This window comes from Mus caroli, unplaced genomic scaffold (genome assembly GCF_978045245.1).
Source record: "Mus caroli unplaced genomic scaffold, Mus_caroli_1 scaffold_11, whole genome shotgun sequence".
Classification (NCBI taxonomy): Eukaryota; Metazoa; Chordata; class Mammalia; order Rodentia; family Muridae; genus Mus; species Mus caroli.
In genome coordinates, this window is record NW_028227266.1 from 72,545,855 (window position 1) to 72,571,571 (window position 25,717).

The 25,717-nt window shown below is 41.8% G+C and overlaps 1 protein-coding gene across 1 annotated transcript in view; it reads right to left on the reverse strand.

Annotated features, from left to right (window-relative positions):
* The window catches only part of Unc13c (unc-13 homolog C), a 502,014-nt gene that overhangs the window by 408,735 nt on the left and 67,562 nt on the right, over positions 1-25,717 (reverse strand). The window lies entirely within an intron of this gene.

Sequence of the window (25,717 nt, forward strand, 5' to 3'; positions counted from 1 at the left end):
AGTTCTGAGCCCCATTTTTTAATGGGGTTATTTGACTTTCTGGAGTCCACCTTCTTGAGTTCTTTATATATATTGGATATTAGTCCCTTATCTGATTTAGGATAGGTGAAGATCCTTTCCCAATCTGTTGGTGGTTTTTTTGTCTTATTGATGGTGTCTTTAGCCTTGCAGAAGCTTTGCAGTTTCATGAGGTCCCACTTGTCAATTCTCGATCTTACAGCACAAGCCATTACTATTCTATTCAAGAATTTTTCCCCTGTGCCCATATCTTCAAGGCTTTTCCCCACTTTCTCCTCTATAAGTTTCAGTGTCTCTGATTTTATGTGAAGTTCCTTGATCCACTTAGACTTGACCTTAGTACAAGGAGATAGGAATGGATTGATTCGCATTCTTCTACATGTTAACAACCAGTTGTGCCAGCACCATTTGTTGAAAATGCTGTCTTTCTTCCACTGGATGGTTTTAGCTCCCTTGTCGAAGATCAAGTGACCATAAGTGTGTGGGTTCATTTCTGGGTCTTCAATTCTATTCCATTGGTCTATTTGTCTGTCACTATACCAGTACCATGCAGTTTTTATCACAATTGCTCTGTAGTAAAGCTTTAGGTCCGGCATGGTGATTCCACCAGAGGTTCTTTTATCCTTGAGAAGAGTTTTTGCTTTCCTAGGTTTTTTGTTATTCCAGATGAATTTGCAGATTGCACTTTCTAATTCGTTGAAGAATTGAGTTGGAATTTTGATGGGGATTGCATTGAATCTGTAGATTGCTTTTGGCAAGATAGCCATTTTTACAATGTTGATCCTGCCAATCCATGAGCATGGGAGATCTTTCCATCTTCTGAGATCTTCTATAATTTCTTTCTTCAGAGACTTGAAGTTTTTATTATACAGATCTTTCACTTCCTTAGTTAGAGTCACGCCAAGATATTTTATATTATTTGTGACTATTGAGAAGGGTGTTGTTTCCCTAATTTCTTTCTCAGCCTGTTTATTCTTTGTGTAGAGAAAGGCCATTGATTTGTTTGAGTTAATTTTATATCCAGCTACTTCACCGAAGCTGTTTATCAGGCTTAGGAGTTCTCTGGTGGAATTTTTAGGGTCACTTATATATACTATCATATCATCTGCAAAAAGTGATATTTTGACTTCATCTTTTCCAATTTGTATCCCTTTGATCTCCTTTTGTTGTCGAATTGCTCTGGCTAGGACTTCAAGTACAATGTTGAATAGGTATGGAGAAAGTGGACAGCCTTGTCTAGTCCCTGATTTTAGAGGGATTGCTTCAAGCTTCTGACCATTTACTTTGATGTTGGCTACTGGTTTGCTGTAGATTGCTTTTATCATGTTTAGGTATGGGCCTTGAATTCCTGATCTTTCCAAGACTTTTATCATGAATGGGTGTTGGATCTTGTCAAATGCTTTTTCCGCATCTAAGGAGATGACCATGTGGTTTTTGTCTTTGAGTTTGTTTATATACTGGATTACGTTGATGGATTTCCGTATATTGAACCATCCCTGCATCCCTGGGATGAAACCTACTTGGTCAGGATGGATGATTGTTTTGATGTGTTCTTGGATTCGGTTAGCAAGATCTTTATTGAGGATTTTTGCATCAATATTCATAAGGGATATTGGTCTGAAGTTTTCTATCTTTGTTGGGTCTTTTTGTGTTTTAGATATCAGAGTAATTGTGGCTTCATAGAATGAGTTGGGTAGAGTACCTTCTGTTTCTATTTTGTGGAATAGTTTGTGAAGAACTGGGATTAGATCTTCTTTGAAGGTCTGATAGAACTCTGCACTAAACCCGTCTGGTCCTGGGCTTTTTTTAGTTGGGAGACTATCAATGACTGCTTCTATTTCTTTGGGGGATATAGGGCTGTTTAGATCATTAACCTGATCTTGATTCAACTTTGGTACCTGGTATCTGTCTAGGAACTTCTCCATTTCATCCAGGTTCTCCAGTTTTGTTGAGTATAGCCTTTGGTAGAAGGATCTGATGGTGTTTTGGATGTCTTCAGGATCTGTTGTTATGTCTCCTTTTTCATTTCTGATTTTGTTAATTAGGATGCTTTCCCTGTGCCCTCTAGTGAGTCTGGCTAAGGGTTTATCTATCTTGTTGATTTTCTCAAAGAACCAGCTCCTTGATTGATTGATTCTTTGAATAGTTCTTCTTGTTTCCACTTGGTTGATTTCGCCCCTGAGTTTGATTATTTCCTGCCCTCTACTCCTCTTGGGTGAATTTGCTTCCTTTTGTTCTAGTGCTTTTAGGTATGTTGTCAAGCTGCTAATGTGTGCTCTCTCTAGTTTCCTTTTGGAGGCACTCAGAGCTATGAGTTTTCCTCTTAGAAATGCTTTCATTGCGTCCCATAAGTTTGGGTATGTTGTGGCTTCATTTTCATTGAACTCTAAAAAGTCCTTAATTTCTTTCTTTATTCCTTCCTTGACCAAGGTATCATTGAGAAGAGTGTTGTTCAGTTTCCACGTGAAGGTTGGCTTTCTATTATTCATTTTGTTATTGAAGATCAGCCTTAGTCCATGGTGATCTGATAGGATCCATGGGACAATTTCAATATTTTTGTATCTGTTGAGGCCTGTTTTGTGACCAATTATGTGGTCAATTTTGGAGAAGGTACCATGAGGTGCTGAGAAGAAGGTATATCCTTTTGTTTTAGGATAGAATGTTCTGTAGATATCTGCCAGAACCATTTGATTCATAATTTCTGTTAGTTTCACTGTGTCCCTGTTTAGTTTCTGTTTCCATGATCTGTCCATTGGTGAAAGTGGTGTGTTGAAGTCTCCCACTATTATTGTATGAGGTGCAATGTGTGCTTTGAGATTTACTAAAGTTTCTTTAATGAATGTGGCTGCCTTTGTATTTGGAGCATAGATATTCAGGATTGATAGTTCCTCTTGGAGGATTTTACCTTTGATGAGTATGAAGTGTCCCTCCCTGTCTTTTTTAATGACTTTGGGTTGGAAGTCAATCTTATCAGATATTAGAATGGCTACTCCAGCTTGTTTCTTCATACCATTTGCTTGGAAAATTGTTTTCCAGCCTTTCATTCTGAGGTAGTGTCTATCTTTTTCTCTGAGATGAGTTTCCTATAAGCAGCAAAATGTTGGGTCTTGTTTGTGTAGCCAGTTTGTTAATCTATGTCTTTTTATCGGGGAGTTGAGTCCATTGATATTAAGAGATATTAAGGAAAAGTAATTGTTGTTTCCTGTTATTTTTGTTGTTAAAGTTGGCATTCTGTTCTTGTGGCTGTCTTCTTTTAGGTTTGTTGAGGGATTACCTTCTAGTTGTTTCTAGGGCGTGGTTCCTGTCCTTGTATTGGTTTTTTTCTGTTATTATCCTTTGAAGGGCTGGATTCGTGGAGAGATAATGTGTGAATTTGGTTTTGTCATGGAATACTTTGGTTTCTCCATCTATGTTAATTGAGAGTTTGGCTGGGTATAGTAGCCTGGGCTGTACTTTGTGTTCTTTTAGTGTCTGTATAACATCTGTCCATGATCTTCTGGCTTTCATAGTCTCTGGTGAGAAATCTGGTGTAATTCTGATAGGCTTGCCTTTATATGTTACTTGGCCTTTTTCTCTTACTGCTTTTAGTATTCTGTCTTTATTTAGAGCATTTGTTGTTCTGATTATTATGTGTCGGGAGGTATTTCTTTTCTGGTCAAGTCTATTTGGAGTTCTGTAGGCTTCTTGTATGTTCATGGGCATCTCTTTCTTTAGATTTGGGAAGTTTTCTTCTATAATTTTGTTGAAGATGTTTGCTGGTCCTTTGAGTTGAAAATCTTCATTCTCATCCACTCCTATTATCCCTAGGTTTGGTCTTCTCATTGTGTCCTGTATTTCTTGGATGTTTTGAGTTAGGATCTTTTTGCATTTTACATTTTCCTTGATTGTTGTGCCGATGTTCTCTATGGAATCTTCTGCACCTGAGATTCTCTCTTCCATCTCTTGTATTCTGTTGCTGATGCTCGTATCTATGGTTCCAGATTTCTTTCCTAGGGTTTCTATCTCCAGTGTTGCCTCATTTTGGGTTTTCTTTATTGTGTCTACTTCCCTTTTTAGGTCTAGTATGGTTTTGTTCAATTCCATCATCGGTTTGGATGTGTTTTCCTGTTTTTCTGTAAGGACTTCTCCCTGTTTGATTATGTTATCCTGTTTTTCTTTAAGGATTTGTAACTCTTTAGCAGTGTTCTCCTGCAATTCTTTAAGGGATTTTTGTGCTTCCTCTTTAATGTCTTCTACCTGTTTACTAGTGTTCCTTTGTATTTCCTTAAGTGTGTTATTAAAGTCCTTCTTGAAGTCCTCTACCATCATCACGAGATATGCTTTTAGATCCGTGTCTAGCTTTTCAGGTGTGTTGGGTGCCCTGGACTGAGCGAAGTGGGAGTGTTGGGTTCTGATGATGGTGAGTAGTCTTGGTTTTTGTTAGTAAGATTATTACGTTACCTTTCACCATCTGGTAATCTCTGGGGTTAGTTGTTGTCGTTGTCACTGTTTAAAGATTGGAGCAGAAGCTGTGTTCCACTCACCAGCAGTCTCAAAATCCTGTGGCGGGGGTCGTGGGTAGCTGGCGGGTGTCAGCCGACCCTGCACTCTAGCTACCCTGGTGCTTTTCTGACCGGAGAGGCTTGTGGCCCTACTGAGGGCGGATTTCTGCCTCCCCAACCAAAGCAGTCTCAGGTCCCGCGTGATTGGACTGGAGCAAAAGCTGTGTTCCACTCACCAGCAGTCTCAAAATCCTGTGGCGGGGGTTGTGGGTAGCTGGTGGGTGTCAGCCGACCCTGCGCTCTAGCTACCCTGGTGCTGGTCCGGCTGGAAGTGGCCTGTGGTCCTACTCAGGCCGTTTTTCTGCTTCCCTAACTAATGCAGTCTCAGGTCCTGCGCGCAATTGGATTGGAGCAGAAGCTGTGTTCCACTCACCAGAAGTCTTAAGATCCTGTGGCGGGTGTTGTGGGTAGCTGGCGAGTGTCAGCTGACCCTGCGCCCTAGCTACCCTGGCGCTTTTCTGACCGGAGAGGCTTGTGGCCCTACTCTCTCCTCTATTTCTACCCAGGCTACCCCAACACCCTATTTGAGTCCACAACAACCCAAGACATTCATCCTTATTAAGCAAAGATGAGAAATAGAAATATAGACACCATCTTTAAGACAGTGAGCTGCTGTTTGTACAATGAACTGTCTTTGTTCATGGCACCTTATTGGTCACAGCTTTTCATTTCCCCTGGAGTTCATCCAAGTAGATATAGTCAACCCAGCTCATCCATAAGAGAGAAAAGTAATTTTCCCAAGGTTTGCTGGCAAGTCTATGAACCATGTGGAGAAGAAGATAGGCTTTCACAGGAACAGAAGGAGTCTGGGAATAGAGGCAAAGGCATAGCTTAGGAAAAGGCTGGAGTGGGGTTACCAAGTGTTCCAGGACATGGCTATAGTATAAGATTGGACCATGCCACCTCTGGGATTCAGATCCAGTTTCTGAAGTTGTCATGATATTTCTGTGGCTATTTATCAGGCTCTAAGACCAGGAAAGGCCAAGCAAAGCTTTTCCTCCACTTCAACATTGTAAAATTTGGTTTTTCTTGTCAAGGACTCTCCCTCCTTGCCCTACAAGCAACACAGGAAGAAAAAAAAATGTATGTAAGGTAAACAAACAAAAAGTGCCCAAATCTCCCTTTCAAAGTGACAGCTGGGTCAAACCACACATGACATTGTCTCTGCCCTGCATATGCTTAAAATTACAGATACAAGGATATACAAAGGCCAGTCATTTCCCTTTCTATCTATGATCCCAACTTCCATATCCATTCTAACTTTACAAAAATAATTACAGAAGGGATGCAGTGTGTTCCATCAAGGACAACCTGGGAGGAGACCATCTACAGCTGAGCTCTGATCAAAACACTGGAAACAATATTATTTTGGTGGGAAAAGATTAAGACCCCCATAAATCACTCTAATTACCCATTCACTCACCTAGTCACTTAAAAGCATGTATTTTTAGAACACTATTGCCTGTCACATTTTAAACAACATTGACTGAAAATGTTTCTCTCAATTCATATTCCTCCTGCCAAACTACTTCTAGTGAGAAATTAACTTGTGTCACCTTGGAAGACAAGGATAGAGGCAGGTGTGTGCACAAGGTGACCAGAGGGGAGAGCATCCTGATAAATGAGGTCTAGGAGAGAGAAAGAACTGAGTGAAATGAAACTAAGTGAATGAAAACTAAGGGGGAGGAGGGGAATGCTCAGGAGGAGGGAGGTGCTCAGGAGGAGGGAGGTGCTCAGGAGGAGGGGGATGCTCAGGAGGAGGGAGGTGCTCAGGAAGAGGGAGGTGCTCAGGAGGAGGGAAGTGCTTAGGATGAGGGGGATGCTCAGGAGGAGGGTTTCTCAGGAGGAGGGAGGTGCTCAGGAGGAGGGTTTCTCAGGAGGAGGGAGGTGCTCAGGAGGAGGGGTTCTCAGGACAAGAGAGGTGCTCAGGAGGAGGGGGGATGCTCAGGAGGAGGGTTTCTCAGGAGGAGGGAGGTGCTCAGGAGGAGGGGTTCTCAGGACAAGAGAGGTGCTCAGGAGGAGGGGGGATGCTCAGGAGGAGGGTTTCTCAGGAGGAGGGAGGTGCTCAGGAGGAGGGGTTCTCAGGACAAGAGAGGTGCTCAGGAGGAGGGGGGATGCTCAGGAGGAGGGTTTCTCAGGAGGAGGGAGGTGCTCAGGAGGAGAGAGGTGCTCAGGAGGAGGGGTTCTCAGGAGGAGGGAGGTGCTCAGGAGGAGAGAGGTGCTCAGGAGGAGGGGTTCTCAGGAGGAGGGAGGTGCTCAGGAGGAGAGAGGTGCTCAGGAGGAGGGGTTCTCAGGAGGAGGGAGGTCCTCAGGAGGAGGGGTTCTCAGGATGAGAGAGGTGCTCAGGAGGAGGGGAGGATGCTCAGGAGGAGGGGGTTGCTCAGGAGGAGGGAGGTGCTCAGGAGGAGGGGGGATGCTCAGGAAGAGGGAGGTGCTCAGGAGGAGGGGGATGCTCAGGAGGAGGGGTTCTCAGGAGGAGGGGGTTGCTCAGGAGGAGGGGGGATGCTCAGGAGGAGGGGGATGCTCAGGAGGAGAGAGGTGCTCAGGAGGAGGGGGGATGCTCAGGAGGAGGGGTTCTCAGGAGGAGAGAGGTGCTCAGGAGGAGGGGAGGATGCTCAGGAGGGGAATGCTCAGGAGGAGGGAGGTGCTCAAGAGGAGTGGGATGCTCTGCTCTTTCCATGGATGTATATAATGTACCTTGGAAAAAATTAACAATGGTTGGAAAGGCAATTTACTTGTGCTATGAGAGTCTGTTCTACTGAGTAATCTTAAGACCCTCAATACTAAGTGATGCATGTGACGGTCAAGATTCCTCTCTTGCACCAGTGCCATCTGTGTCCATCTCTTCCACATTGTATCAGACGGAATTATAAGTATATCGGTTTATACTCCTTCCACTTTGGTCTCTGTGTCAGCATTTTTGTCTTAACCAATATTGGAGATATGCCATGAAAACCCCTTTCTTTCCAGCACATAAGCCACTCAGAACTGATTCAAGCTGTTTGTTATTTCATGGTTTCTCAGTCAAGGAAGTCCCTGGTAAAGTTGGAAGCTGGTCAACTGAGAGAGAGAAGGGTCTGGATGGTCTGGATGAGCATAAAAAAAAGCAGCCACTTTTTAAAGTTAACTTCTTGACTCAACTGTAATAATTCTTCCCTGGGATGTGGAAAAGGCTCTGTCTATAGCAACTGCTCTCTGGGCTTCTCCCTGGGATGCCCACAGGCTCTCACACAGGAAATCTACCTGCTATGACAGCAGGTGTCATGCTAATTTAAGCCCGAAACCTCCACAGCTATGGACTTCAGGGAATTCTCAGTAATGTGATAATTAGCATATGCTGATTTCCAAAGAGGAAATGAAAATGATCACATCCTAATATAGATGAAACAAAGTGGCTAAGAATCAGTGGGAAACATATGGCTATAGATTTCAACTTCACAGAAGATAACTTTCTCGTATTGTATTGTACTGTACTGTACTGTACTATTCTGCATTGCATTGCATTGCATTGCATTGCATTGCATTGCATTGCATATGTATTGCAAGCATGTGTAATTCCATCTTATCAGATAAGGACCCCCAACACCAGGAGTGTGCAAACACTGAATGATCCATCTATCATGGGTATAGGGTAGAGAGCAACTAGTTATTTCTAAGGGGTCTCTACATTTTAATATGCAGTTTGATTTAATAAAAAAAAACTTAGACTGACTTCTGCTCTCTCTAAAGTATGGCACACACTGAAAGAAACAATGCACACCCAGAAGTCAGGACTAACATGATAATAATTAAGAGATGGACAACTAGCCCTGAACCTGGTTCCTCATTTTAAAGTAGAATTTACTTGAAACTCTGCCCTGAATGGGAACAATTAGAGAGCTATAGACTAGGAAGTAAATGGCATTTGTCTGGAACAGGCAAGCTCAATTTACAGAAAGAGGGAACCCTGCCTCCCACCGCTTACAAGCAGTGAAGCAGGAAATTAGCAGCACTTGGGTGCATGGGAAGGGAGCAGCCATGTTTCAGACCTTGGGCAAATAAGGATCCCGGAGGCCATGTGTCACTCCAGTTGGACAGTTTTAAGGCTGCTTTCTTCCTCTCCTCACTGCTGTCCTTTTGAACCTTCATCTGAGAGAGATTATCAGACAAGCAAAGCAGCGGAGAGGAGAATGAGCCTCCTACTCTGTAACCAACTCATCTGCTGCACTCCAGGCCGTTTGATGGATATCTTACTGGGAGAAGGCTTTGGCTTATGATCTTACTGAAAACATTTAGCTATGGCATGTGACTCTGAAGGAGAGAGGAGACACACTTCTGGGACTGTTAGAAGCACATTCCAGAGAGCTGTTTCTAGATACCCCATACTATCTGTTTCTAATGAATGCCTCTGAGGAAGAAAGAGGCTACCCATGCCACCAGGCTCACTCACAAAGGCTTCACAAATATGTGTCCTGTGTTGTTTAACCATCTTTCATTGTATCTGCAGACTAGTTTTGGTGTATGGGTGATTTGCCTGCATCTGTGTGCACACTGTGCCTGCAGAAGCCAGCAGAGGACATTGGATCCTCTGAAACTGGAATTACCGGCGGCTGTGAGCCCACATGGGTGCTGAGCCCTGAACCCAGACCCTCTGCAAGAGCAGCAAGTGCTCTCAACAACTAAGCCCTCTTTCCAGCCTCAGGAAGGAGAACGTTGCCAACACCCTTGAAGCTCACCTGTGCCTTTTCTGGAAACTCTTCCCCCTTCTCCCAAAGGGAATTGTGTCTACTTCAATGTTAATAGGTCTTCCCTATTTCTAATTTTCATTATGTGAGCTAGTATGCATACATTCTTTGGAAATTGAGGTTGCCTCCCCACATATGAACATATAAATCATGCAAATTTTAGGTATAATTATTGTTTATTAATTTCAGTGACAACAAAATGAGTTTTTTCAACCTTGATTTTTAGATAATGCTCTCGTAAGGGGCACTATCTGTATATTATAGGAGCCTCATCAGTGACTCAGGGCTTTACCTACCAGGTGACAATAGGTGACCCACTTACTGACTCAGTCAGAAAGCAATGCCTATAGGCTAGTGATTCTCAATTGGTTGAAGCCTTTTGGGTGTTGTATGACCCTTCTAGAGGTGTCACCTAAGAACATCAGAAAACACTGACATTTATATTTTGACTTATAACAGTAGCAAAATTACAGTTATGAAGAAGCAACAAAAATAACTTTATGGTGAGGGTGACAACAACATGAAGAATATTATTAAAGGGTTACAGCATGAGGAAGGTTGAGAACCACTGCTCTAGACATTGCCAAATGTTCTCTGAGGCCCATATTATTCACTGGGAATCACAGCCATAGTGTTCCTTATATGGCCGATGAAGGCACCATGACTTACCAACCCTATTGGTTGATAGTGGGCTTCTGCTAGCTAGAGATTTTTACAAATGTTACTATTTTGAATATTCTTACATTGTTATATATCTGGATGCTTCTATGCACACTTATCACTAGAATTATTATACAGCGGGGTCAGGGCCTGTGAATGCACCAGGAAAAGGCAAGCTCAGTCTCTTTGCAATTATAGCAGAGTAGACACAACATATTAGGGTTTTCCAACAAGCAAGCGATGCTGGTTCTCCTGTAGACAGCAGCTAGTGTTTTCTAATTCTGCTGCATACAGCTTGCCCATTGGAGATGGTATAAGACCTCTCTTATCAAGAGCTCAGCCCCATTTGATTGCTGCTTAATTTAATGCCAGTCTAAATCCAGGCATTTGGAATTTCTGATCAAGAGGCTATAAGTCAAGGTACCCATGACCTATTCCTTGGTTTGACAAATGTCGTCAAGTGGCTCACAAAACTGTTTTACTGCATATGCTTTTAAAAATGAGTGCATACAAGGAGCTGAATGGAAGAGGTAGAACCCTCAGGCATGGGTGCAACTCTCACCATGAACCACTGTGTGCTCCGCTTCCCAGATGCTCCTCCTAGTGTATGGAGTCATGTATGAAGAGGCAGACTGACTCTGGACCACACACTACCAATACTATATTGTAAACATCTAAAACATTATTAGGTTTCTTTTTTTCCCCAGCTATTCTTTTGTAACACAGCTATGTGGTTCCTGAGTACAGCCCTTGCCTGAGTACAGTGAAAACCTGACTCAGAAAAGCTGAAAGGTTGAGTACCTTCAATTTGCTACTGGTGATTAATTGAATCTTCATTCCTTTTCTTCCAAAGACAAGGGAGTTGGGGTTAAAAATCTCAACCTTCTAGTTTTTTTTTTTCTATGACTAGCTTCTGCTTCCTAGGGATGGCTGGACACCAGCCATCTCATTATAGCACAGTTCAAGATCTTCAAGATAGAAAAGTGTGCACCTTAGAATCCAAGGATTCCAAGTTGTGCCATGTCAATAACATGGTTGTGTAGACCAACCACACAGGATGTGTTAACAGTGATATATGAGGCTCAGTGAATTCACATAACTCATCCTTAGAAACCAGCAATAGTGAGAAGATCATTCCAAGAATCCCAGCCTGGGGATTTGGAAAGAGGTAAATCATTTTTAAAAAGTCATTTAAGATGGACAGAAGGTAAGTCCACCTCCACTTCTCTTTCCCCTGAAGTCTAGAGTTCATAAACCTTAATGGTCAAGTGCAAGATGAGTTGGGGAGGTGCACAGCGAGCAAAGTGCCTGCTGAGTATTTGTTTCTGCCATGTTGATGTGCTAAGACATTCTGACTGAAGCAACTCTGAGGGAGAAAGGGCTTATTTGGCTCACCATCTGTGTCACAGTCCATCATTGTAAGGGTGTCAAGGTAAGAACCTGGAGCAGCAAGTGACATCCACAGGCAAGAGAAATTAGAGAAGAAATGCATGCATGCCTGCTGCTCAGCTTCTCATTTATGGCCCTCTTACATAGCCCAGGTTCCAAGCCCAGGAAATGGTGTTACCCACAGTGGGCTCAGCTCTCCTACATAAACTAACAATCAAGACAATCCTGTCTATAGGCATTCCCATAGACCAGCCTGATAGAGAAAATCCATCTTTGAGACTCTCTTCCTAGGTAATCCAGGTAGTGGTAAGCTTAAAATTAAAATGGGCCATCACACTGCACCAGTATGGGGCCCCAAGTTTGGATTTCCAGAATCCATATAAAAAGCCAGGTATGGAAGGAAGCATGGGCCTATAGCTCCAGCAATGGAAGAAACAGGAGATCCTTGGTGTGTGTTAGCCAGCCAGTCTAGTCAAATCAGCTGGATCAAGGTTTAACGAGAGACCCTGTGCCAAAATAAGGTGAAGAATAACTAAGGAAGACACCCAGCATTGACCACACACACACACACACACACACACACAGAGAGAGAGAGAGAGAGAGAGAGAGAGAGAGAGAGAGAGAGAGAGAGAGGATCTTTGAGAGACTACAAAACTGCAGTTAGTTAAGAAATAGAATTGAAATTCCATTATAAAAACATGATGGGGAAAGAAAATCACACAGGCTTATTTGTTTAGGTAGCAATTTTGATTTAGCCAGTTAGCCTGTAATTATTGTATTGAATCTAATTAGATGTTATGGGACTGATAAAGCAGTGACTGTTTGTACCAATTATGGAGTTAGGTGTTTTAGGAAGGAGAAGCTTGCTGAAGAAATAAAATTTGCAATTGAGAATATGCATTAAGATTCACCATAAGAAAAACATATTTAAAGCTATGTATTTAAAATGTATATTTAGAGGTCTCAATGGTAAAGAACATTAGCTGCTCTTCCAGAGGAACCAGGTTCAATTCCCAGAATCATATGGCAGCTTACAACTCTCTGTAACTCTAGTTCCAGGGGAATCTGATGCCTCCTTCTGGCCTCTGTGAGCATTGCATTCACACAACACACACACACACACACACACACACACACACACACACACACACACTTTAAAAAGCCAATCTTTAAAAAATGAATATTTAAAAATGTTGAAGCATGGCGCTTAGCAAGTAACAGTCTACTCCAGGTGGGTAGTCCCTTTTCTGCCTTTCTTCCCTGTTGCCTAGTATACTGTTTCAGATCCCAGGACACAGACTTCTGGTGTTCTCAAGATGCTGAACTTAGAATCTGAGGTTTCCTTCTGCTAAATGGCCAGCTTAACCTATCTCTCAGATCCTCTTTTACTATGCAAATCACAATGATAGCTATGCTAAAGATTAGAACAATACATTAGCATAATCTGTAAGTACCACCATACAGCAGGACTTGTCATGCAAATCACTCAATGCTCAGCTCTCCTGAAAAGAAAGGGACTAGAAACAGCTCTCTAACACCCTCAGGACCCCAGCTCATCTGCACTGTTTTTCTTCAGCTACACTCCCCAGCAATGAATATTCCCATAAGCACTAGACCTAAAACACAACTTGAGTGTGGACATAGGTAATGACAGCAGCAGAGATTTCTAGCTTCCTTGTATCCAAGCTAACTCATCTGGAAGTGAAAATAGAGACTCTATTGGCTCCATCAGCAGACTCCTGACCTGTCTCAACCACTTAACAGAAGTGTTTTCCAGGAAATTGTAAACATTTGGAAATTATTTCCTTAATTTTTTTTTAATTTACAAAAGCAAATGCAGTGGTGATGGTGGTGAGGGGTAAGTATTTTAGTGGAAGATAAACAAATATAAGAACCAAAGTGATGGAACTGAAAGTGGGGCAGACCCCATTCTGACCTGGATCTTGCAAGCTAGCTAGCTGTGGTAGTCAACAAAATACACAGTCCTGTCACCTACCAATCTAGAGAGTTAACTGTAAGTCTCTAAGACTCCCATGAACCTTCAGAGTTAAACCAATTATCATTAGCATGCTTTGGTATGTAATGTTTGAAGTTATTTTGTGAAACTATCTATCATGATTGCAGATATCTGTTTAAACATGTGTACTTGTAAATGCATCAATGGCATACTGCAAGAGGCTTTCTTAAACAGATCTACATTATGGGCGATGTTATTTTTTTAAGATTTTATTCTCTCTGTCTCTGTCTGTCTCTCTGTCTCTCTGTCTCTCTGTCTCTCTCTGTGTCTCTCTCTCTGTGTCTCTGTCTCTGTCTCTCTCTCTCTCTCTGTGTGTATGTGTGTGTGTGTGTACATATGGCCATGGAGCCATAAGAGAAGGCAGATCACCTTGAGCCGTAGTTATAGGAGGTAGTGACTGTCTGACATGGGTGCTAATAAACCCCTCTGCAAGAACAGCAAGTGCTCTGAACCACTGAGCCATCTCTTCAGCTAAATGGTAAGCACTTTTTAATAGTAGGTTGCAACACAGTTGATGGGTCTAACTAGCTGCCTGACACTTGGGAGAATTCAAACCATCCTCACTTAGGGAAAGCTTGAAAGCTTGGAGGTGAAGGATCAAACAGTTTGCACGCTCTTCCTTAACTGTGTCATAGCTTCTGGCTGATACATAAATGAAGAGAATGTCATGCCTCAGACCACCAAAAAATGCTACATCTGCCTGTATGGCACTATGGAAGTGTTGAAATCAATCACTTAGCAAAGATTAATAATGATAAGAGGCTATGGAGGTGCAGCTTAGCCAAGGTCAAGGTGTGGCTAGCTAATTTATTTTTTGATTATCTAATTATGCTCACAAGTGGGAAAAAATGTTCTTCTATACATCATTCTGAAAGACTCCAAAGTATGTATAATCAAAAAGAATCAAGGACAACAGTCTTTCTTGATGAGTTCTCAGATAACTTAAATTTTTTCTCAATTTACCTCTGCCTAGCCTGAACGGGAACTTCCCCCTTAAAATAACTGTGATGTGAAAGAAAGAGTTAGCATCTTGCAGGAAAGGGGAGATAAAGAAACTTAGTTATATACTTATTTCTGCTAGGCTTCAACATCATAGAGACGGTCAAAATAGAAACTGAAAGGAAATGAGTTCCTGACAATCCGGTCTCCCTCAGGTTACACATCAGACATGAATAAGGCAACCTGGCTTCCACTACTGGTCCTGGGAAGAATAGAAGATAGCATGAATTGAAGAAGTAATAAGAGAAGCAGAGAGGGTCAAATTTTGCAATTAAGAAGGGATAGCCAAGATAGTCAAACAAGTCCCAGGTCATCTTGGGAGCTGGGAATATAAGATGAGTTTCCTTAGCCAGGCTGGGTATGCAAGGCAGATAGGAACTAATTCAGATGCCAGAGATACTCAGAGCATCAGGGAGTGTGTGACCTGACCTGAGGCAGGGCATGGCAGGAAGGTGACATGTCTTTGCAGGACTGTGGCCTCCTCAGTGACTCTTCCCTTCTCCTATCTCATCTGTCAGAGTCAGTGTTGTGGCTGTGCCCTTGCTTCCAAGTCTATGTCTGAACACAGAAATGTAAGTTTTATGTATGATTTAAAATGTTACAAAATTCTGCCCTTTTCATTTATTTTTATCCATTTCAAATGTGAAATACATGTTTAGTTTGCTGTTTCTCCAAAGGAATGGCAGGCCACATTTGGGCCACAGGTTGTTTGCTGTTTGCTACCAGGAGCCTGGCCCATGGTGGGCTGTTCGTAATCACTCCTGCAACTTCATTTTCGTCTGCTTCCTTAGATCCACTTACACATGGATACTTAGGCTGGATGTAGCGGTACACTCTTCAATCCAGCACTCTGGAGGCAGAAGCAGATGGATCTATGAGTCTGAGGCCAGCCTGGTCTATATGGTGATTTCCAGGATAGCCTGGGCTATATAGAGAAATCCTCTCTCAAGAAACAAACAGCAGCAACAACAAAGGATATTTAGGAGCTGGCTGTAAAAGAACAGCTCAAAGATTTGATTTATACAATGCACACTTTACAAACGAGTACCAAGGGGGGAATAATAATGACCATGCCTCATGGAGATGACAGTGTCCTGTAGGAACTGTCTTAAAATTAGAATAAATATCATTAAACCTTTACCAAGCATAATTATTACCTCCATTTTTTTGGAAAGAGAATTGGGTTTATGTGTTGCTCAGACATAAGAAAATTTCAGAGCTATAGTCAGCCACTTTCTGAAAGCTGATCAACAAAATCACCCAGTTTACAGCAAAATATGTCCTAGGCTGATGGGTATGTACAGTTTTTCCCTAAGAGAGGTATTCGTCTATTCCATTATATAATTACTAGTTTAATTATCAAGTATAGTACTAGACCCTACTGGCTTCATAATGTAATGTAATCACAATGTAATGTTAGCATATGAGTAATTTTCATTTTTTTCTAAGGTTTACATTCTTTTTGAGCTGCAAAACCTGTCGGGTCCTATGGATATTGGATAATAAATGATATGCCTATTTTAACTGTACATTTTCTACTTATAAATATGAACATGCCTTCACAAACAGTAGCATGATCTATGAACAAAACTAGCTTATACTAGTCAGGAATTTTCGGTCCAATCCAGCTTCTTACTAATTAATTCAGCTTTTTTTTTTTTAATAAGTTACTTCCAAAAGCCAAACATCCCACTTGTAATCCTAGGATCGTAGACGCTGGGACATGATGATCTCTGGGGTTCTCTGGCCAACTGGCTTTCCTGAACCTGGAGTTAGTTCCGGGCCAGTGAGGAATTCTGTCTCAAAAAGCAAGATATATAGTATCCTAAGGAATAGCACCTGAGGTTAACCTTTCTCCTACACAAACACACACACACACACACACACACACACACACACACACACACACATTCTTTTTTCTACCAGGATCTCAGCTTCCTCTTTGGGGATTGTAATTGCCAGTGCTCATTGTGTCAAGTAAGAAAGATACACCATGGTCAGAGCAGAGATAAGCCAGGAAAGGCAGAAGCTGCAGACACAGGAAAGCACAGGTCTTGATTTTTGCCAGATGGACACACATCCCTTAGATATAATTATTTTTGAGCAAAGCAAAACATGATCTCATGTGCACTGACCCAAATTTGAGAAAATGGAAATCACAAGCCACTGGAGCAGGTCTCTAGACAGACTACTGTATAACAGCTACAAGCCTCACCTGAACGATGGGCTCTAATACTAGTTACATACTTGCTCCCACACTTGTGTGGGTCATGACTTGTTCTACATATTGTGTATATGTATGTGGTGTTCATGTATCATGTTCACATGTGTGTGTGTGTGTGAGGATGTGTGTGCATATGTGTGAATGTAGAAGCCGGAAGTTAAGGTTGGGTGCCTTCCTCTACCACTCTCTGCTTTATTTATTGAGTCAAGGTCTCTCACTGATCCCAGAGCTTTTAGATTCCATGTAGTCTAGCTATCTAGCTTTCCCTTGAATCTCATCTCTGCTTCCTAATTGATGAGATAGTATACAAGGGGTTGCTATATATGTCCGATTTTATGTAGTTTTGTAGATCCAAACTCTGGTGCTCTGGCTTGTGTGGCAGGTGATTTATCCACTGAGACTTCTCTCCAGCTGGACCTACCAGCTTCTTGAAACCCTTGCAGAGCTGACATTTCAGGTTATCAGCCCTCAGAGTAGGCTAAAAGTTCAGTTATCTCTTTATTCTTTATGTCTTTATTGCTAACTAGGTGAGAAGATAGTTGAGAGTCCTGGAGGGTGGAAAATTAGTTCCGAGTCTCTGTAACAACCACCATAGAGCCTTGAACACAGCAAGGGCTTATGAAAACATTTTATTTCCGTACTTGTGGATTATAAATAGCTCTGACGTATCTGAAAGCTAAAGTCTTGATTTGTTGGATTCTCCTTAATCAGTGGGAGGAAGTGTGAGAGAATTCCCCAACAAGGAGCTTTGGAATCCTACATATCTGAGCAGAAAGTTCATCTTTTTTGCGTAAAGCAATGTGATCAACTTCACCTTATTTATAACATGAAGGGGTAGCAACACTCAAATTATCTGTAGCTTGATAGCACTATATTGCATAGAACAGATGTTGGCAGCTACAGATTCTCTTTCTTGCATCTGTAGTCAAGGAAAGAAAAGGAGTCTTACTGGAAATAATATAAAAAGTAATAAAATACAAATAAAAACTGGTGTCTGTATCTGAACACTTTAGACAATAGTGTGGTCTCCCAAGATTATTTTATATGGAATGTACTAAATTCCTGAAACAAACTCTATTAAGAAAGAATGTTTTGTGATTGAATATTCCTCAAAACACTTGTGGTGTTAGAAATGTCTGCTCAAAGCTTGGGGAAAGGTCCTTTAACATGTCACACTGCCAATCACAGACTTCTGTATTCAAATGAGACTAAGTGCCACCATGTCCTCCTCTTACCTCTGCAGCTGCCTTGTCATACAGGAGCTGCTTCATTGTCTTCAAGCTGACTAGGATGTCAGTCCCCCCATACTAGTATTTGCCATTCTAAGAGGAATAGAAGTTGTAGATGATGCCAGAGCAGAGTGCTGCCATCTCTCTTTGAGCCCCATGGACACAGCACAGGTTGGTGTGTTAGTTTTCCCACTTGCATATGTAAGTACTAGATATCCCACCAGGTTCCTGGAATTATTCAATAAATACTAGACAATACAGAATGTATCTAAGGAGTCTGTGCCTCAGATCTTGAGACTATTTGAAATAGGCAGAGTGTTCTGCAAGACAATCTCTGCATAAACATTGTGTTCTGACTGCAGAGTCCACCTTCATTATGGGATGGAAGATGCAAAGGGAAGAGAAAATCCATCCTGACAATTTCCATTTTCTAGTAACTGCTTTCTGTATGGCAATCGACATGTTCATTCATGATGTTGTTAGTGACTGGTTCATTCATGGTGATCTACAAATTCATTCTTGGTTTTATACATTTCATGCTTTGTCATTTTTGAAAAGGAAATTATACATTTAGCACAGTTCTAGCTGTGACAATGAGAGAAGGGAAGCAGGTCATGACCTTACAACCATGAGGGAAAACAGCGGTGGATGGAAAAATGTTTTTAATAACTTGTCAAACGATAAGTATAGGTTTTGCTAGCCTCGCTGTCTCTTACATAACTACAGAGTGTTGCTTCTGTATACTCACAGTAATCTTACACAATACATAAACAGAGGCATGCGAATGTGTTCCCAATAACACCTCAAAGTACAGAAGTAAGAGGCAGCCTGGATTTAACTTCCAGCATACCATACTCTGTGGTGGCAATCTGTCACTTCACGATGTTGCCCTGGATTCTTCTTCTCTACCTAAGCTAGACAGACTTTAGTTGATCTTCAGTGCTTGTTGAGTCACTGCTGGAAACTCCCCATGACTGTGTCTGTGCTCTTCAGGATGCACAAGCATTCTATTTGGAAATGTTAATCAAAGATTTTGGAAGGAGATGAAATTAGTGGGTTTCCAAAAATGTGCTCTGAAATTTTTCCCCAATCTAGGTGATATATAGTGGCAGGAGTCCTCTTCTCTTTGAAAAAGGACAGAGGCTGCCAATAACCCCAAAGTACAAATCCATGAGGTGGTAAATATGATTTTTTTATGGTTCTATATAAGTAAAATCTGCATTGAATCCTTTGGAAAATGTGCCGCTAATTCTGACTTGGCAGAAGAAGTGAACTGTGGTCATCTTTGCACAAGTATTTGCTCGTGTGTTAATGTCATTGTCCCACAATATTACACAGGATGAACACAGGATATATTATTGCCTTCCTTCTCATCACAGAAAGGCTGGGCTTCCAGGATTTATGAATTATGCAAGCCTAGAGGATCAGTAATAAATAACCCTAAATGTTTAGTAGTAACACTGGCAAGATATAAATGACGAGTTCATTGTGGACTTGCTATCCATGTTACACAACCATCACTCATAAAGATACGTGCATCAGAAGTCTGAACTCTCTGCTGCCATTCTGTTTTATTCACACAGTGTCCCATTTACAGCTATTACCCAGTCATTTAAATGGATCGTAAAGGCATCTTTTAGCAGCCATTGGATACTTTACTGATGGAAACAATGAGACACTAATTAAGTATGAGGACACAGAATCCAGAGATGGGTAAAACATGTGTTTCCCTGAAAGACTATGTAAAGGACCCAATTGTGTTTTTAGGAAATAAAGTGAAAGAGTAAAGGTGTTTCGTCCATCCCACTGACCTAAATACACAACAGTGTCTTTAGTGAGGATAACTTAGTATTCCTGGAGGTAAATGTAATCACTTAAGACAACACCACGTTCAGGAATACTCACATGTAGTCAAGAAAACAGTCATCAGGTTGAATTAGATGGAGGAATGGGGAAGAATTACTATCCTAATAATCTAAGAGATGCATTTACCTTGAAAATGACCACCATCAGTCAAAGGTTTCAGGGTCAATGGCTGTCAAAGTCTGCTGAGCTTGAGGAAGAGTGAGTGTGCCAGCACCCACATGGGAATGGGAAATAACCTGGCTGCATTTAAAATCAACAAGTCCAGCTTCTGTTCAGGTCAGCACTGACCCTGAAAGCTAGACAACCTTAGAAACATCCACGGGTGATGGCTTTGTGTCCTGGAACAACAAGTTAAAACAAGTCTGATGAACACTTTGAGCTAGCCATTCCTAGGGCTTTGGGCCTTGGTTTCTTGATGTCATGTGCTCACACACGACTCCCTAGCTTTATTTCTGGCTTCTACTCAGAAGGGAGATAGGATAGCTTATCAAGCTTGGTTAATTATTTCCTAGAAATTATCCATTGAAAATTCATGTAGAGGTCAGCAAGAAGGCTCAGTGAGAAGGGGCTTGCTGCCAAGCTAGACGACCTGAGCTTGATCTCTGGGATCTCTGACTCTCAGATGCACACCATGGTACGTGCTCCTAAATAAATAACTAATACAATTTAAAATGTTAAAAACAAAAGTAATTTTTAGAAGTACAACATGTGATGATAAATAACTTTTGAGGAACCCTGGTTACCTCCATTGGGGGAGCATTCTGAGAGCCCTAATTTTTGAGGGATCCCAATTTCCTCCATTTGGAGGAGCATTCTGAGAGCCCCTTGAAGCCATGGCCTAAGGCTTAATGAAATCCTAGGTTGACAAACCAGATCTCTGTTTTTTGGTTTTTGTTTTTTTGTTTTTTTTAAAGAAGTGAGTGGAATATATTGGGTATATATAGACTTGTGAGCCCAGAAAAATATCTGAAGCCCCAGGTGCAATATGGGCCACTTATAAACAAACATCAACTCTGTAATCACTAACAGTATTAAAAAACAAAACAAAGCCTATCTTCAGACTCACTACAGAAATCACTCATTGGCACAGAGACAGAAACAAACTTTTTATTTTTTTTTCAAAAACCTACTAGGTGCTAGGCTATTAATGATAGGAAGTAGAAATGGCCCTAGATATAGCCTTACTTAATCTACAGTTGCATACTGATTAAGTTAGATGGTCCACAGTACCCTTCATTGGCCAGAATCATGTAAGTAAGATAAATCATTCCTGGATTGTCCTTAAGACTTGAGTTTGCTAATTGGACTAAAAGGGATTTTACTATCTATTTGCTTAACTCTACTCAAACAGCACTTAAAGAGAATGTTAGAGTATTACAATAAGGAATAAAGTAACTTAGACACACACACACACAGGATTATGTGAGTGTATGCACTAACAGGGTGACACTTGTGGTATGGTGAATTAATTATTTAAGAATTCACACTGGCTGTGTCAGTTGTCTAAGGATATTACAAAGTAATTTATTTCTTAGAGTTCTAGAGCTGTGGAGACCAGTACTGAGGCGCTGGTATCTGTAGAGGCCTTCCCGTTGAGTCAAGACACAGAGAGAAGATGCATGTAGAGAGGCAGTGTAAGTGAAAAAGGCAGGTCTCTCTCAATCCTTTCCTGAAGCTACCAGTGCTGTCTTGGGATCCCCAGCCTCGTGACTTCATTAACTCTACTAACAACCCAAAGGCCCCACCTTTAAACACCACCAATGTGTGAACCTGAGCGTTATAGTTCTAAATACTAAACTTTTGAGGGACATGTTCAAGCCTTAATGCAGGAACTATAAATATACTCTTTGTGGGAAGCCAATCTGATTTGGCATGTAATGATATGGGACTCAGTCTAGCCAATGCAAAGGCCTTCTAGACTTCTCAGGCATCAACCTTCACCTCACTAGCTTGAAGTAAGTAAGGAACTCCACGATGGACAACCAACGCTACCCTAAAGAAAAGTGTAGGCAGCTGGCGCCTAAAAGATGGAGCCGGTCTCCAGTCTCTGCCAATACCACTGCGCAGGTGCTAGCCCAAATCTGATGCCAACCCCTCCAGATCGGGCGCATGCAAATTAAGGTGCTGGTAGACTGACCAATCCCAGGAGGACACATAGTCTTCCCCAGTACTGGGGTGTATATAAGGAGTCCTCCCTGGCTGCCCTGGGTTCCCATAGCATCGAGGCGTTTCTGCAATAAAGCTGTTGAGAAGAATCCGACCATGTTGCGTTTTTCCTTGCCGGAAGAGGTGGGCGCAACAGAAAAGCTAGATGCCTACATCCTCACATGGAGGACAACTCCCAAAACTGCACTGAGCCATTGTGTATTCAAGAAATCTCTGTTGTAGAAAACCCATGGGACTGCAGAGTCTTTTGCTAAGAGCTTGCCAGCATGACCCTGACATCAAAAGGGAACTTGCATGGCTCATTCTTACTGGAAGATAGTCTCATATCCCACGAGGAGCAGAGGAGTCAGTGACTTGTGTGGGTTGACAGCAGAGATCACACAATACAGCCAAGCAGAATAGAAAGTGCCTGCAATTATGGGAGTGGCAGTGGGCTAAGGCAGAGCTGGAGCTGACTCCATTGGGATGTCAAGAAAGCCCACTGAGAGAGAATGAGCTCTGGAGGGGCTTCCTGGAGCTGCACCTGTGCTTGTCTGGAAGACACAGGTTAGAAGCTGAGCTCTTGACTAGCCAGACTTCTTGGAATTCGCAGTGCAGCAGGGGCTCTGAGACAAGCCATGCGAACTGCATATCTAATGTGAAGGCTAAATATTCACTCCAAAGGTACCATGGAGCTGAAGGGAATGACCAGCAGTTTTTAACCTATGGGTCATGACCCCTTTGTGGGTCGAACAACCCTTCCAGGGGATTGCCTGAGACTATCAGAAAACACTGATATTTACATCACGATTCATAGCAATGGCAAACTTACAATTATGAAGTGGTAACAAAAATAACTCTATGGCTCAGGGTCACCACAACATGAGGAACTGTATTAAAGAGTCATAGCAATAGGAGGGTTGAGAGCCACTGCTCTAAACTGCTTTGTGTGTGTGTGTGTGTGTGTGTGTGTGTGTGTGTGTGTGTGTGTTTGTTTGTTTGTTATTTTTGTTTTGTTTTTGGAATAAGTTATAAGAGTCAGTGAGGAATCCTTGCAGAACAAACAATTCAGATTTCACCTTACTATCTGCTCATTGACTTCAATTTTCATAACTAAAGAGTCTCCAAAAGTCTTAGGAATGGTAAGCAAGGGCAAATTAAAATTTCTGTTTTGGCAAATAACATTGAAAGAGATGGTGTCTCTTCTTCAGTTAAAGCCTGTTTTTTCATCCCATTTAAATGTTCTTTTTCTCCTTTAATTGCATGGTGTGGGGGCATGTGTGTGTGTGTGTGTGTGTGTGTGTGTGTGTGTGTGTGTGTGCGCGCGCGCGCACACGTACGTGTAGCAGAGTGAGTGTCTGAAGGTTAGAGGATATCTTTGTGGAGTTGGCTCTCTCCTTTCACTCATATGTGGGTTCAGAGGATAGAGCACAAGTGGCCAAGTTTGTGCGGCAAGTGTCTTTGCCAGCTGAGCTATCTCACCAGCTCCATTTACATGTTCCTTGAAAGCTTTTATGTAGAGGCTCCTGATGATTGATTGAGTGCAGAGGAAGGAGAATGACAGAAAGTGGGGAAGGGAGTGCTGGGTATGAGCAGACATGTATTTGGAAGATATCCACTTGATTCTTTCCAATGAGCTTCTGTTCATTAGCAGGCTCTCCTGGGAAATCAGTAATACTGCATTGGTGTCTCTGCTCCCATCTGCATCCTGAATGAAGCTGGGCAGATGCAGTATGCATTTATTATCTTCTTGTCTTGAGCAGAATAATGAAAATCTGAAATACTGATCTATCAGTCTCACACCATAAGGAAAGATCTTATCATGTCCCCTTTCAAGGAACTATAGACACTTCTCAAGTTTTAAAGTTGTGATCATTTTTTTTAAATAATCATTTAAAGTAAGAATTGACTGTGTATGCAAAGCCAGCTCATTGGTTTGTAGACAGAAACAGAGAAATGATGCCAGAGTCAAAACACAGGGTGGGACACAGGAAGCCACATGACGGCAAAATCTAAATGGAGAAGACAAACTGAATCAGGGGAGGAGCTTAATATATTTGGTAATTCTTTTCACTAGACTGTAGGTCAAGGCCCAGAAACAGAAAGAGTCACAAACTGAACATTCTTTCCATGAAGACTCTAATGCCCTGAGGGCCATCTGCAAGCTCCCTTTGAAGCAAAATTGGGCAGTAATCCAACTGAAGGGGAAGGGGGAACTTAATGCCTGAAGGAGGAGGAAAGGCAAGTTTCCAAGAGCAAAGATGTGTTTCTTGTACTTCTGTAACCAAACCACACTGAAGAGAGGATTCTTCTTTTCTAGTGACCTAAATTCTAGGAGGCTGCACACACTGGTCACCATCTTAGATTGGGTTCCCCCAGAATCAGACACTGAAGTAGGTTGTAAATGCAGTTAATTTACTCGAGAGAAAGAAGAAAAATGAGTGAAGGTGTTAGGAAAAAAGAAAAAGAAAGCAAAGTAAGAAAAGCTGCCTCCAGGGTTGTGTGTGTGTGTTGGGGGAGTGTTACCCTGCAGAAGACACTGTAGACTACACCTTGAATTGCTCCAGCTGAGAGTAGCAGAACAGAGCAACCACTTCTCTTTAGTTACCAGGGAACAGTTGCTCCCAGATGTTTCCTTTTTATGGCACTTCTGGACTTTCCTTAGAAGGTGACATCACACAACCAGAAGCTAGGGGTGTCTTCTATATATGGGAGGATACTACAGCTCCCTGACAGAGATCTCGGGGATTGTTCCTCAGCCATTTATTTAGTTGTTCTAATAAAATTTAAGGGTGTCAGTCATAAATTGGACCCACTAGAAGCAATATACATTTCAAGTCACATGAGCTTTCACTTTCTGTTAATATCACATTCATTCATCATGATCCATCTTATAAGATAAACTCTGATTGTATCTTTATAAAAAAACTATAGAGTGATCCACTTGATCCCCTTATTTCAAGAATATTAGTCACATGCTGCTTAGTCCCAGTTGTCAAGTTGATTGGATTAAAGAGCACATAAGAGATTCATATTTCACTTTTCTGTGTCTGTCTATTATAGCATGTCCAGAGAGGATTAAATATAGGGAAAAACCTATCATGAATTTGGGAGGTGTCATACAATAGGATTCTGGGTTCCTTCAAAAACCTCAATAATTAGTTCTTTGAAACAGGACCTCATAGGACTATGCTCAAAATTTCCAGAGTATACACTGACAGAAACAAAATAAATCAGACTCCCTTGTTTGCATTTAGTGTAGACACGTTTAGACTCCAAACATCCCTCAGCTGCTCATCTGAAGTCACGAAATAAATCTCTGACAACACACAATAGCACTTGATAGATAGCATTGCTTGTGTGTTCTATAGCAGGTCACAACAGGAAAGGGTATCACAATAAAAGTAACATCTTAGAAATGCATGTGTTCAAGAAAAGCATTCATCAAGTACACATCAAGGGTTAGTTTTGTATGTCTATCAGCAGCAAAGACAGCATAAAACAGGACCATGAAAGGGGTGATGACTAAGTATGAAACAGCTCACAGAAACTCGGAAATGAGGGGTGAGGACACTTGGGAGCATGTTTATACACTGCAAATGAGTTTCTAGAAACATTTTTAAAATAAATCACTGTGTCTTATTTTTATGAATTTATTATCAGGTGACTAACTTAGAGCCCCACCACCACCACCTTTGCAGGTAGCTGTTTCTTTACATTGATATAAACTTTTCTGGCTTAAAAAAGAAAAAAACAAGTTGCTTGCTGAGTGCCTGGGGTACTCAAAGCTGCCCTATCCCCTCTGGACTTCCATTTTCCACCCACCTCTCTGCCCATCTTCATCAGACCTGTGAAGACTGAACCATACAAATTAGCTTCCCTTCCCCAACCAATCTTCCCTGCTT